General features: G+C 39.2%; 1 long non-coding RNA gene across 1 annotated transcript in view; it reads left to right on the top strand.

Annotated features, from left to right (window-relative positions):
* Positions 1-16,275, top strand: part of LOC116848943 — a 60,312-nt gene that overhangs the window by 813 nt on the left and 43,224 nt on the right. The window lies entirely within an intron of this gene.

The raw sequence follows: 16,275 nt of genomic DNA, 5'->3' as shown, positions 1-16,275 counted from the left end.
TATATATATATATATATATATATATATATATATATATATATATTTCACATTTCTTTAAATATATCATCTTATTTACTAGATAGTCTTAAGTTACAGAGTATTTTTTTCTTAAAAATAAGATTCTCTTAATATCCTTCATCTTTTCTCTTAATTCTTAATAGTTTCTCAATTCTTAGTATTTGTAATACTCTAATACTTTGTTCAATTCATTCAATATGATTCTCCAATTGTTTCGTGCAACGTAAAATGCGCATTAGAATTGCGCCTCAGGATTGCGCATCAAAATTGCGCCACCTCACACAGAATTTGCGATTACTTTTTCGCTCGTGGTAAATGTAGCAATCGTCGTGATGGTCAGTTTTCAAAACTTTAACACATAACAGATTATGATGCTATTTTTCTCGAAATGTTAAATACGATATTTATATTCATCGTGTAGCTAAAAGTTAGAATTTACGCGAAAGAAGAATCTCGTTTTTAAAAATATAATCAGCCGTGAAACAGTATCTTCTTTTTTTTACCATTGTTGTCAGACGTAACGCTGTCTTTGATTCACCGATTATTTACACGTGATTCGCGAGTTTGCGCGCTAAGTGCCGTAACCTGTCGCACTTTTTGTTATGTCGTTACATACCGTTGAAATAAATACGTCAATACAATATAGCAAAATAAAGCAAGCAAAAAGCGATCGATATAAGATGACGGCTGGATTCTAAGAACGTCCAGCAATATCAACGCGAATTGAGCGTACAATTTGAACGCTTACGAAGCGTCACATTACGTAGTGCATGCAGTTAGTATTTCAGTAAATTAGTAAATCGCATTGTTCACCGATAAGGAAAAACACAGTTGTATATTTTAATGAATGTGATATTATTTAACAATTATTTATGAATTAATAGCGCGCTTATGTTAACTATATAAATCTTGAATATTAAAGAAAAATTTCCTAGTACAGATCGACAATGTCACGTTTACCCGTTTGATGTTTTTCCGGGATAAACGCCATTGTCGATTCAACGCCATTGTCGATTCAGATACAATTTTTTATCCATTCGCACTCATCCATGCGAACTTTCTGACTTCTGACGCGAGCAAAAGTTATGTCACGCTGTAAGAATTATTTGTAATAATTACGAGAACCGTCAGTTTTTCCACCATGCGGAAGAGAAAAGTGTTAAAAGCGATCGGGTGAATCTTCGCGATCTCTCGCGAGGAATTTAACGCGACCGACAGTAAAGCGAGCGATGCGAGAGGTGAATTAGACGAGAATTAGACGGAAAGAGATAGAATCCGGGTGAGAGAAAGAGAGAAAAAGACGGAGGTAGTAATAGAGAGAGAGGAGAGAGGCGGAGGAAAACGCCTGACTACACGAGAGAGCAGGTGGACGAGAAGAGGCGAGAACACGAAACTACTCGACCGGCAGCGACGTAGGTTTTCTTGGCCCACCCGCACCTACCACTCATCTCGATGTCACGTGTTTATAAATAGTGCATCAACGTAATGCCCGGCGGCTGTAACCGCGGCGAAAGATTTACGAACACCATGGCGACCGGCGAGTCGCGACGGCCGAGCGCTCCCGGGACGCTAGACGTCCCCGTGAACGCGGAAAGGAATTTGCCGAGAGATGTAATAACGAGGTTGAGCGGCTCGCGCCTGGTTAGGCGTTACCGATGATTCTCGGAACGTTCCGTCTGGCTGGAGATGGCCGGGTGTATTATGTAGGGCTGTCACGTTCGCACATTATTGCGCATAGGAAACACGGTGGGATTTCGTCGCGCATTAACCCTCGACTCCGTCAAAACCAAAGAGCGCCGACTTTTTTCTCGTATATTATATCCCTTCGTCTTCTTCTCTCTTTCCCTCCGCGTAATGCATTCCCGCACGAGTCTGGAGAGTTACGTCGAACAGAGGGAAATACAGGCAACGAGATTCGCATAATTATCGCGACTCGATCATCGCGTCACAATCGGTGATGGAAACTTCACGTTACAAAGAGAATATTGATAATGACTGATAATCAAAATTATTATTATTTTTATTATTATAGTCTTTTTTCAAATTTTTTTTCAGTTTTTTTTTCATTTTTTTCAAAAGTTTTTCAAATTATAGTCTTTTTTCAAATTTTTTTCAGTCTTGCTGTATTTCTAGTAGGGCAGAGGAAAATGAACTGTTAATAAAGTCTATTTTGTTACAGTCGAGAGAAAAATATCTAAAAAATAAAAAAAAAATATTTATATTCGGTAGGTGCTACATAACATATATTTACAGGAATCTCTAAATTATTTTATTCAAATGAAATAAATAGTTTTGTGGAAAATTCACTAAAGTCTTAAAACTTTGTATATTTTTTTTATTTGAAAATTATTTGGTAGATTAGTTTAAATGGATGTTATCAATACTCCTACTGAGAGAATAAATATTTTTACTTTTTAAATATTCTTTTCTCTCAAAAAACATAATAGATTTAATAGCACATTTCACAGTTTTAGTCGAATTAATCTGATAATGAATGAACTGTTTTGGTTGAATGAAGCGGAATTTCTTATGATTCAAATTCGATTCTAAGAATTAGAAATTCTGTTTCCTTCAACTAAAATGCGGACTTGGTTTGTTCATTGTCAAGTTAATTTAATGAAACTTTTTTCTCTACGCAATATAACTAAAATTTCACATTACTACATAATGTAAATTTAATTATTTATTTATTTAGTGCATTTGCTTTATAAGTGTAGCAACAAATTTACTGAAAGTTACACACTCAGGTCCATATTAATAGCCATTACTTAAAACTTGTCCCCCATGTGAGACACTCAGAAATAGATATAGATTTAAAGTTATATAGATTTGAGTATTTTATTTAAATCACACAATTTATGCCACATGACATTTCTGATGACGACTTAGCTGAAAAATTCATATCTAATTTTAAATTCAAATCTGAATATTTCATTTAATTTTCATTTAAGTTTCAAGTAATAACTATTAATACGGGCCTCAGAGCTTCACATTATATTTACACATTATACGACACATTGCTTTGAGCAAATTTTGATAATTTTTTTTTTCGTGTTTCTTTCGCATTTCTATTTTGTCGCTCTGTGTGAGTGCTATATGAACTCCTCATAAAAGACGCAACCTTTACAAATCGACTAATAAAGTAGCCGCCAAATCTACATACACCTGCCTGTTTGAGCGGAGATGTTGTCGGCTGACGAGTCGACTTTCCACGAGGGTATTGACAATTAAAATTTTTTTCCGGGAATTTATTCGGCGAATCGGACGTTCCCACGCTTTTTGACGATTTCTTACACGCCGGTACCTTCACTCGTAAAACACGCAAAGCGGATGTTGACGACGAGTAATAGCGCGATCGATCGCCCAGTCGTTATATCCTTTTCGTTGTCGGATGGTAATTTAAAAATGTGACGTGAACGCGGGGATCAGGGGAGGGCACCTGCGTGTAGGATACTTCTAGCTTCTATTTCCTCGGCGAGTATACGTCCCTAATGAGACAACCCACCACTCTTTCACCTGCCTGGGTTACGGGCCGCGTCATCGTAAAAAGTAGCCTAAGTGGACGCGACACGAGCGACATCGGAATCCCGAAAGTCGTAAAGGTATCTTCGACAACGTAACGACATATATTTCACGGGCCGTGACTTTCTCGGATGCGTGCTAGCTATTTCTGCTATTTGCGACGCCCGTGTCAGACGTGCGCTCCCGCGTGGCTAGCGTCGCGCCATTCCGTAATGCGAGCAAAGCGCTGCTCTCGCTCTCGTGATCTCTCGGTGCCGAGAGCCCGCCGTGGCCGCGGTCTAGTCATCATCGTCGGAATTCGTAACTCGACGGCGCCGATCGCCTCCAATTAGCCGCGCGCGTACAAATCGCGCGCGGCCCGAAGATAATTAATAATACGGAAAAAGGTCGTTGTCGTGCCGACAATGCAGAACGGATCGCGCAGCGACGATAGCGATCTAAATTTAGTGCGTTTGCATACCGTCAGTGACGTAGCGGCTCGCGCGGAGTATCGACCGAAGTCGAGAATACCGTCGAGTAACTAAACCTCGGCTAATCTTGCTGCATCTCTCCCCCTTCCTCGCTTCACTCTGCTTCGCTCCCTCCTCTCTTTTTCTCTCTTTTTCTATGTTTATTAGGATATGATCGTTACGTTCGTGAAATGCTGATAATTGCAGTTGTGCAGAGATACCCGAATAAATGATACAAATTTGACAACGACTTCATCAGTTGATTTAATTGTAAAGGTTGCACCTCTTAGGAGTGATTCATATGGCTCTTATGTTAATTATAGAATAACGAAATGAAAAATTTGATAGAAATATTCTATAAGAATTATCCAAATAATGTGTCATGCACTGAGAGAAAAAATGATTGAATCTAAATTGTAGTTATTTCCAACCATATTTTTCGATTATTCTAATATGAAAATAGTAGTAGTGATGGTAGCGATAGACACAAAGTTCTTATCATTATGATAGATTTAATGTAAAAAATGGTTTTCTTCACCACACACACATAATTTATAATAATTATTTCTCTATGTGATCATAGTTACAAATATTAAAAATTTTCTTTTCAGTATGTAAAATACAAAATAAAAATTTGAGTATGACTTTTGACAAATTTGTTGCTGTATCAATATAACGGAAAAATTGCGTTACGATATAATGTAAATTTCATAATTTCATATATTTAGCTCATTTAGATATAATTGAGAAAATTATAGAATTCCAATCATCGATTGTCTCACGTTTGTAACCATATTGCAAAAAAATCTTATATTGAATTTAACATGTCCTAATTTAATATGTCCTAATCTATTCACTCGAATTTTTGCCTCAATTTGACACAAGGCAAATATATAACACAACTTAAGTGTATAATCGGTTGCGAATAGGTTGCGCATTTTTATTAAGAGAAGTTGCAAGACTCCAAGTTGTCACAACTGAAAGCCACTGTTGACATGTTTGTCAGCGAGTTGAAATGATAGTACAAACTGTACATGACATTTGTGAAGTTTGAATGAAAGATTTGATTTTAATTAATTAAGAGGACATTATTTTGAAAAACAATTTTTATTAAGCAATTTTTAACCGATCACATATTGCACATGCATGTCATTAGTGGCTTTCAATTTTGACAATATTGAAGCGTTACAACTTTATTCGATGAAAAATGCAGATCAATTTGCGACCAACTATACACTTTATATATGAAATATGTTACCAAAAATTAGTTTTGCTTACATATATAAATTGCATTATTCCAACATTTAAGAATTCAACTCAGAATAGTCAAAGTAACACAGCGACAATGTGTCAAGAATTAACACACACGTATGTTAAAAATTAAATTAACAGAAACTTTTTGTACAGATAAATTTCGGCACGAATATAAAACGAAAGTTTATTAGGGTAGAAGAATTCTTAATTGAGCATTTCAAAAGCTGTCGGAGAATTAGACTGAAAACGATCACAAATACTTCATCCCCCTCTCTATCGCGCGAAACAAGAAGAGTCATTTCCGGGAACATGAGTCGGTTTTATGGCGAGTCGTACCGAGATGCATTTTATTTTACCACGGGGAAACACGTTACATCCGTTACACACGTACGAACGTTCATCTATCGTGTCGCGGCGCGACGTCGCGTCCGTCACGTCGGTTCCGTCATTAGTCGAAGTTGATTTAGAGGGGAAACGCCATGTATTCTCTCTCTCTCTCTCTCTCTCTCTCTCTCTCCTCAACTCTGCGATTAATCGCCGGTTTTAACGACGCGGGGATATTACTCGGTGCGACGTGAACGGCCACTTAAATTTGACTTACGGCGCGCGCCGAAAGATCTGTATCGTGCAAAATCGCGCAGACGAAACAATCGTGGCCGTGGCGCGCGGTTCGTCGCAGTAGAAGGACCGACGCGTATCTGCTGAGAAATATGGCACGAAGTGCGCGTTAACGCGCGATTCCCTCCCGGCGGATTATATACACGGACATTTGTTAGGTTAATGGAATCCGCGTGGCCCCGGGCGCACAATACGCGCGGGAATAATGGAACTCATAAGTTGGTGCGCGACAGGATCCAATTCTGGGTGAGCGAAATACACGTGACATCGAATTGCAATTTCTAACCGCGAGACCCCTCGAGATTTGTTTTGTCAGTTATTCCAGAATCTTTCATCCCGTGGTGCTGTCTCGCCCGTAAATCGCTGGGGGAGTATCCACCGTTATATGGGATAACGCAGTAAAAGCGGGACGTCTTGTCATAATCCTACATGGGAAAAAAATGTGCTGCGCACGCAACTAGAAATATTTAGCGGCATGTAGTTGCATCATTCTAGTTACCACCCTTTGTGTGATGGCAATGTGTGTGGTTGATATGAATCAGTCACACGGAGAGAAAGAATATCTGAAAAACAGTCATTCTTTTATTGGTAACATATTTACTTAGACTAATGTAAAATTTCTCAAAGAAGAAAATATACATCATTTTGAATCCTTAATTTTTCATGAAAGCAATTATTTATTCTATTTAAATAGAAAAATATAGATTTAAGTAAATATGCTGTTAATACCCACCAAATAAATAGTTACTAATTTTTAGATATACTTTTCTCTCACTTCACACAGAAAAACAAATCTGTAGTGTGAAAATTCAGACGCTGAATTTTCTGTTACTTGAGGACCAGGTGAAAAATTCAAAAAGAACAGAAGAATTCCTGTCGAAAGTTTCTATGCAGCTAATTGATCTTAGTTAGCTCAACCGAGTTTTAATGTACCTGAACGTTCAGACAAATGTTTTCAGTCATAGCGACAGAAACATTATTTCCTGTCAGTGAGTTTTTCGTCTCTATTCAGTTGCACGAACTGTGAGCCTCTTTTTCCGTGTAATACATCAACTACGTCAATGTAGTTGCGCGTGACTTGGTTACTGGCACCGAGATATCGGTTAGAGTAACATTTACCATGGATATACTCTGGTCACAGCAACCAGATATCGTCATTGTTGTAACACCAGTAACTCAGCAATTGCTCTGTGCACAGAAAAAACAATTCTGTTAGTGTAACTGAATTCTCTGTTATTTGAGGACCAGATGAAAAACTCGGTTGGAGGAATAGAAAGATTCCTTTAAAAGGTTTTCATTCAGCCAATTGTTTTCGGTTACTTCAACCGAGTTTTAATGTTCAGACGAATGTCTTCGGTCACAGTAACAGAAATATTATTTCTCATCAATGAGCTTTTTGTGTGATTACAGCAATCATACAATTAGTTGTTTCGTATTTTACTATCCAATCTGCACTAAGGGAAAAATTACCTTAAAATTAACAAATATTTCTTTGATGGGTGCCATTAACATATTTATTTAAATCTCAATTCTTCTTATTTAAACCAAATATTGTTTACTTAAATCAGGTAAACAATATTTGATTTAAATAAAGAGAATTTAGATTTAATTAAATATGTTAATGGCACTCATAAAAAAAATATTTGTTGATTTTAAGATAATTTTTCTTTCAATGCGATTGGCACAAGCAGATTTATGTTGTGAGCCAACCATACAGTTTCTTTTGCATATGCAGTAATTACAATCATTTTCCACCGGGAAGACACAGTCTTCTACGAGTCTCTGCTGAGTCTCAGGATTAAATCACATTAGCAGGGGTGGGTGAGCACGGGGGTAGGTGAGGGAGAGTAAAAGTGCCTGTCCGATAATCCCACAATCCATTTTGCTTATGATCGATGGGACGTTACTCGTTTTAACTCGGCGAAACGCCATTTCTCGCGAACGAGGGCGGCTGAAGAGCCGCTTAAAGCGGACGCGACGATCTCCTTCCGTAGCCACTAAATCACGCGATTCTAAGCTTACAGATGCGAGTTTATAAATGTATCTCCCACGCCCTCCACTGTCTGGCTGGATTTCTCTCTTTGTGGCCTTTCCAACACCCGCTCGCGTAGCCCGCCGTGGCCTTTCGTCTCTCTCCGCATTTCGCGTGCGAACGTTTCGGGAGGGAAAATTAATTTGTTTCTTTCTCTTCAGACGCATCGTGCGACACCGTCGCGCCGGCGAAACCCCATCGGCTCGCTACGATGAAAAGAGCTTTCAGCTCAAAATCTTAAGAAGCGTGCCGTATATAGAGAAAAAAACGTGACATATTTTATTAAGTTTTACAGCGAAAATTACACATATCAATTCTCGAATACGGTCTCATAGAAATTGTATTCCCTTACACACATTTTTTCTGTTAAATTTTGGTTTTAAAAAAATGAGTTGTGTACACGGAGAGAATATTGTTGTAAAAATTACAATACAATTTTAATAGTCCGAGACTAGACTGTTACGAAAATTATAATAAAACATAATAAAAATTATCATAATTATTTTTACTACATTTATACCGTAATTTTTACCGTGTTCATGGTTATTTTTACTATGTCTTATTATAATTTTCATCATAGTGGCAATCTATTCTCGAAGTATTATAATTTTTACTACAATATTTTTTCCACGTATTGCAAAGGAAATTTAATTGATATTGAACGGAATTAGAAATTTTGTTTGATGTTTCAGAAATATTAAGTCGATGTTATTCCTTTCATTCGCGATAGTCATTAACATTCCGGGACTAAAAAATTTCGTGTTCAATTTTATTTGACAAGTACAACGAACCTTTCGCACTAATCTAGTGTAAATCTACACTGAAAGAAAAAATATATAAAAAATAAAAGATATCTATTCGCGCGGCAGACACCAATAATATATTTATTTAAATTCTTTCATTTAAATAGAATAAACAATCGCTTTCACGAAGAACTAAGATTTTAGAAAATGTGTATTCTCTTATTTTAGAAATATTTTATGCTAGTATAGGTAAACAATGTTATAAGTATCCACCGAATAAATATTTGTTATTCTTTAAATATTTTTCTTTTTCTCTGTATAGAAAGAAAATTATCTCCCTTTCTCTCTATCCAGAGATCTTTCATTCACCTAGTATTCTTATTATATCAGGCTTTTCAATTGTAGTTTGGCGACGTTACTTGTTTTGACGACGAAACATCGCGTCACTAGTCGCGTTAATCGTAAATTATTGCAAGTACCGTCAGCAAAAGTGCAAGTGAGCATTGCACGAAAATAAATAACCACGATAAAATTTAATTCAAGTGACATGCGAATATATGAGAGGAGCCAACGCGGCGCTATCCACCGCGAGATACCTAGAAATCTAGACAACTCCCCGCGTACCCGTAGGCAAATAGATTGTGCAACGTCTAAGCCCAAGACGTAATAAAGATTTAGAGTCGCTTTAATTCGAGACGTACCTTCCCCGCGCCCGGGGAAAATCAGAATACGCGATCATTTGCGGCGGTGCCGGTTAATGAAACGATAATCGGCGCATTTAAGCTGATGCTGGAATCGAAATCTTTACCAACAGAACATTGATTCTTTTTCCGCAGAATTTACGTTGTATTGATCGCACAGAAGTACAAAAATGTTCCTACGCAGTAAAAACACATGGGAGAACGAATTGGGATATTGCTCAATATATAACAAGAAATACGATAAAAATTTCAAAGTTGGCGTTTCGAGTATAAAGTAGCGTGTCAGTGTAAATATTCGCCTGATACAAAAGATCTGTGATTTGCGTATGCTGGACGCGAGTTTGCTCCATTTTAACAGAAAAATGACAAATAACATCGCTTTACGTCTGAATTTAGAAGCTTAAAAATATTGACAAAGTTTGCAGAAAGATTTCTTTTCACGCGTGGTTTCCCACTAAATATGACAGAACACAAGTGTGATACATTTAGAGAAGCAGAAGAAAAAAAATTGGCTCGATAAAGTTGTTCAAAATTTCATTAGCTTTTATTTAAGGAAAGAGAAAGCATCGATTCAAATTTCGAGGCTGTTTTGAAACATGAAATTACATTTGACGCCACTGTGCGTCGTCGTCGTCGAGGAAGGTCGCCACGTTGAGGAATGACAAGCGGCTCTCGGACCCGTAAACGTTGGCCGATCAGTATAATGATATTTATGACAGCCGGCTCTACTTGAGCCGCGTTCTCCTTGTCCACGGGAAAATCTCCAGCGAGCTCATAACGAATTAACGATACGTGAGAGAGGTCGCGCTTATCTGGCCGTCTCGCGTTGGCCCGTCGTTTTTATTAATTGTGTCGTTTTATTAATTTTAATTATGCACGCTCGAGCGAGTGACCGCGTAGATGCTTGACGGCCGGTATCCTGGATTTCTCGGTCTAGCTGCGCGACCCCTTTACACACTCGCGCAACAGCCTCCGAGAGCGTGCAGACGACGTTAAATTGGACTCGTCTCGATTCGCGTGAAATTCCGCGAAATCGCGCCCATTCCTCGTTCGAGAGTTCCACACGTAGCTGAACATCGGCACTCTCGTGGAAAGAGAGCCGTGGATCGAAAGGAATCGGGGGATGTTCCGCGATGAATATTCCCGCGGCCGGCTACTTGATACGATGCGGAAGCCGAATCTTGCCGAGAAACTCCGCCTTCGCGCAGTTCGCGGAACGAGCATAAAGTTCATCGCAACTTTGTTGGATCGATGCCGCCGTGTATGTGTGTGTGTGTGTGTGCGCGCGCGCGCGTGTGTGCGTACGTATGTGCATTAGCTTAAAATATTCGCCGTTACGTGTAATTTAGCGAGAAACATCACGCTCAAAATTCTCTTCTTTCGATTTAATCTCGCGCCGAGGGATAGCCTCGTTAGCTTGTGGGTCGCTTTCGTAGGATATTATAATCTCGCGGGTAAGTGATTTTTATCGCCACGCTTCGCGCGGCGCTTCAAATGATCGAGATCATTATTAAACCGTTCGCGGCGCTTAACCTCTTCAGTGATGATTTAAAACGGCCGCACGATTTCCCTCAACGCAGAAAATAGCGCAGTCATCTTGAATCTTTTCTTCTTTAATATCGCGGAAAAGAAAGGTTTCTCTCTGCCGCGGTTAGTCATGTTTCGCTGAAAATATATTTGCTGCTGCAACAAAAAATCTGCTGTTGTAACCAAAACTTTGGCTACTGTTGCTGCTACCTCGGTTTCAAATCTAAATGTATGTCTACTAGTAACTATACTTTTAAGTATCCATATGTTACAACGACATTTAGCCAGCACACAGATTCTTACTGCTGCAACTAACTCTTTTTTTCCGTGATAAGTATATCTAAATTTCTTTTATTCCTATCTTTCCGTTTATTCCTTTTTTTCCATTTATTATCTTTTTAAATGAAAAATAGAATACAATATATCTAATATTCACTTGTATTTACTACGAGTTAAAAAATACAATTGCTGAAATACAAAGAATTTCACCACGAAACTTTTCCGGACATACCACTTAGAATCAGGTTTTCAGTGGCTTAACCTTAGATTTAATATTTCATAAACTCCGTTCAAACATAATAAATAAATTGTTAGACTGAGTTCAATAATACAGTTTAAACTTAACGAGACTTAGGATTTAACTCTCTAACTGTGATTTAACATTTCTTAATTGTAGTATAACTTAGCTTATTAGTCGATATTTCTAATTTTCGATGTAATCCTCACACACTGGACCAAACAGATTCACTTTTTATAATTTCACTTTTATAATTTCTTGATATAACGTGCAATATTGCTCTTCGCAATATTGTTTTTTATAGTATGAAGAATTTATAGCGATTAATAATTTCGTGGTTAATGAAATCAGGAAAGAGACAGAGGAAAGGAGAACAGCACGACTCGCGATACAGAAACTTCCTCGCGTTCGCGGTATCTAGATCTCGAGTCCGTCGAGTAGGGACTTGATTCCAAGTATACGCCGCCCCCGCGCCACCTCCAAATCTTTCCGGCTCGTCGACTTTAATTGACCGGACAAGGACGAGGGGGTAGTCCAGGACGGCTGAACATTCACTTGGAATCATGCAACAAGGCTGTTCGCGACGCGCGCGTGAAAATAGACGCTCAATGCCTCACAGTCGTGAAACGGCGGCTGCCAACGCGACTGCTTGCCGGCGATGCGCGATGCTTGACTGTTATGAGCAGCTATAATAACAGTGGCCAGTTGCCGCGAGGAGGAACTCTCATTAATGGTACACCCGCGAGACTATGAATCGTCATGGTGGAAGCCGCGCTGAACGGACCGAAGTCTGCTGACGGTCTGTGCACGCGGATGAATGTACACTTCGCTCGTCTTTCCCGCGCGCGACGAGGACTCGTCGTCGCCCTCGTATTGTGACGCCGATGACAATAATAGCTGGTGTGCGAATAGACGCCGGTGGCGTTCCTCGCGAACGCGTGCGCGCGTCCAGGAGGAACGATCGCAGCGAAATGTCTCGAAACTCGCGACAAATTAACGCCTGCGGTCTCCGCGACGCGACTAATCAACTCGGAAGTTACCGTCGGTAAATCGGTGTCGCGCGTGCGTGATTGCATCGGTATTCGCGGGAAATTAGATACTACAAAGATTGTCAATTTCTTTTACACTTTCATTTCACACACAGAATTTCTGAGGTAGACCTTTCATTCTGCGAGGACCAGTTATATCAGTATTGCACGTTATATCAAGAAATTAAAAATTGGCCAATCTGGATCCAATGTGTAAATGACGGTATGAGGATTACATAAAAAAATTAGAAATACTGACTGAGAAATACTGAATAAGTCAAGTTATACTATAATTAAAAAGTTACAGTTAGAGTGGATTAAATCTCAGGTGTCGTCTCATCTTGCTCAATACTTGATACTCGTTTCGTTTTAAAAATGGTCGCGACAAAGCCATTTGTTTATTTAATAGTTTTTAGCGTCGATAGGCGGTGCGAGGTGAGAAATATCGATTCAAGAAGCCCCCGGTGCGCCTCGCTTTAGCGTATCCGTGAAATACCGAAGCGACGCAACGGCGTTCATGATTGACAGCGGCGAAGACGGACAGCTCGGCACGGTAAACGGGCTTCGGAGATTCCGTCAGAGTTACGGATAACGTAGGAGACCACTAATGGCGCGGAATGGCACTTGCAACAGCTTCTTTATCGATGTAAACAACCGCTAGACTCACCGGGCGCGGTACACCGTGCCAAAGTGCCGTCGTATTTTTGGAACGCACTCAGCGTCATGGCGTCTCACGTCAGCACGCCCTCGCTCCAACTCACCGACGTCTAGGTGCTAGCAAAAAGTGCCAACAGACAGACTCCGTCCCCTCCTGTGCGCCTCGTCGCGGATGATAATATCAAAGAGATGCTGCATGGCGTGTCTCGTTCGCGCTTCAATTCGACCGCGCGACTCGCGTCAAATCAACATCAACTGTCCGATTGTGTTCAGTTTTTTATTTAAAAACGCATTATAATGTAGATTAATCCCTGGCTTTTCTCCAAATTTTCTTATTATTTTTTAGGTACGAGTAATTCACCCTTGAACGCAATTTTGCTTTATCCAAAACTGGTCGACTGACTTTCCGTCTGTTACGACGAAATTTGCCAAAAATATCCAAACCTCTCTCTCTGTTTGTAACACACGTAGAAATTTAAACTGAGAGAAAAATTGATTACTCTCTCTTCTTTAATAGTGTAAACTCAGATATGATAGTTACATGGAAAAAGATAACCGTATATTGTAATTTCTTCAATAACTGTTAAAATAATGCGCCTTTGTAGTCATTCTCAAAGATAATCGATGTTTACGGTAGTTTATGTGCGTACACTCAGGTGTTACACTGAGAGAAAAAATTAATAAACGGATATTTCCGATCAAATCCCGATCAATTTTTATATCCGATCAGGATATCCGATTAAATTTAATCGGATACTTTCGATTGTAATATTTCAGATAAACCGATTAAAAAATTATGAACTGATATTTCTCACCAAATATTCCTTGATCGGATAAAACATTCATCGGTGTATGCGTTGGAAACATTTGTTTGTTAATTTTTTATCGGATAATTTCTCTCAGTATACTATTTAGCAATTATCAGAGAAAGTATAACTTATGGTCATCTTTCTCGTATGGTAATCGTACCGGAGTTTATCCTACATATTTCACCCGATGCATGTGGCTGCACGTAAGAAGGAGAATTATAAAATGGCGCGCGGTTGTCGTCGTCGTCGTCGTCGTTGTCGTCATCGTCGTTCGCACTTTTTCGTTCGTCTCGGCGCCTTCGATGCGCCGTTAATTGGTTCCCGAAGTCGTAGACGGCGCGGCTACCGCGGGAAACCAATATAACGTTTACGAGTGCACATAAGAGACGGTCATAAATCAAACGCTCGAAAACGAACGAAAGGATCGGGCCGGTTCGCAACGTGTGATACATCAAGGCGCGGCGTGCCGCATAAATCGTGTTTATCGTGCCAAAAATCAATGTTTGAAAAGCAATTCTTTAAGCGTCGCTTTAACGGCACCATCATCGCGCGCGCGCACGCGGAACTCGTTCGGGTAACAAAAAGAGCACACGCGGCGCGCCGGGGTAAAATGTGGCACGAGTAAAAAGCTGATATTTGTCACCGATGACGCGTGAAGCGAGAGCCACTTAATAACCGCAAATACGATTTGGCGCGGTTAGATCGTGCCGCCTCATCGTTCCTCCGCTGAAATAATAATCGGAGCAGAAACGACTGGCTTTGCCGTTCGACAAACTAATCCCGCGTAATTAACATGGAGCGGTCTAGGAAGTTGTCTCTTCGAGAAAATCGATCAAATCAGAAGCGCAAAAACTACGGAAAAGGGAGACGACTCTCTCTGTCTCGCGACAGAGACGCATTGTCGCGCTTTTCACTTCACATCTTATAACGCGGCGGTAATTATTCCTCTACTGCGAATGGATTATTTTTCGTTGCAAAACCATCTTTGTTTGGATAAAAGTGTATCTCAATGATGGGGAAATATCTTTGCCTTCAACACTTGGATAATACTACATAAGAATGCGATTATTGCGTTACATGGAGACGTGTATCTGATCACTCGATGAATAAGGTGATAAGAATGGCAATTTGATGTTCGCGCTCTCCCAATTACGCGTTACTAGTTGTTTAACATTCCTTATTTAATTAGATCAAAGAATGACCATTCTGCTCCACTTTAGCGCGTTTCACATGATAATGTCTTTTTGGCTAAGCGCGACAAGGAATATAGATCGAGATATTCGAGAGAACAGATAACACTCCGTATGGAAATATTTCCCAGATTTTTCCAGATACAGAGCATAGATTCTGATTAGAATGCCAAAATCTGTTCCAAAATTAATTATTCCACTACTATACTAATTGGGAACTCCATTTTTGTTTCAAATACGGGTTTTCTATTTGGAACAGTTTCATTGACGAGTTCAATGAAACTTTTTATTTTTCACGAATTTGCGCGAAAGAACCAGATACTTGGTCGATTCACAAATTAGTGCTTGAGTCTTAGAGAAGTAGAAAAGCGACATTGAGTGATACTGTCTGATTGGTTGATTAAATCACATGATTCAGCGCCATATTGTTTCTTACTATGGTGAACGTGTAAAGGTTAATAATATGGTAGAACATGCTCGCAGTTGACGTCACAGAAGAATATTTGCTGCAGCTTGATGTAGTAGGTTAAAGTTGTAAGTAAGCAACTATCAATTGTGACGCGCGTGAATACTTTTATTTATGTAAATTTTATGCTGCCCTAACTTGCCTTGACTTCTGTCTGTCTATCCTCTTTCAACATGGCCGGCGACTAGGTCAGGTCCCACCGATCAGATCTATCGAATATGTCGAATTAAGATGACGGGTTTTCGATATATCGATTATCATTGCCGCTTCTCTAGGACTCTAACTATAATTTTAAATGCTCCGTTTTTAATTTTCTAGTTAGCCTGTGGGTTAGATTGTAGGGTCGTGGCACACGGAAAACTTAAACGACGCAAGCAATATAAAAATTAACCAATCACAATCAATGATTTTTTGATCGTAATGAGAATAATCGATTGATCGATTTTCATACTAACTACTTACGTCTTGCTGCTTAAATTTTCTATGTGCCCAAAATCTAAACCACAGCCCATACAACAAAGTCGGGAAGACGTCTTATAAATAAACCTGCCCAAAAGATACTCTTGGATTTCTTTCTAATTTGACACAAATGTAGAAATACAAAAAATATTTAGGTCATATTTTTTCATTATGATCCACTTTGAATTTCACGGACAGTTTATAGCTTTTTAATGTTCTCACTCCTATGATCAACAAATACAAGAAAAATGCATAAGAAATAAAATTGAATACAAGATAAATAAT

This window comes from Odontomachus brunneus, unplaced genomic scaffold (assembly GCF_010583005.1).
Source record: "Odontomachus brunneus isolate Ranch 3 - 2012 unplaced genomic scaffold, Obru_v1 Obru_scaffold_102, whole genome shotgun sequence".
Lineage (NCBI taxonomy): Eukaryota > Metazoa > Arthropoda > Insecta > Hymenoptera > Formicidae > Odontomachus > Odontomachus brunneus.
The sequence above is the reverse complement of the archived record's forward strand: the minus strand, read 5'-3'. Positions and strand labels throughout refer to the sequence as shown.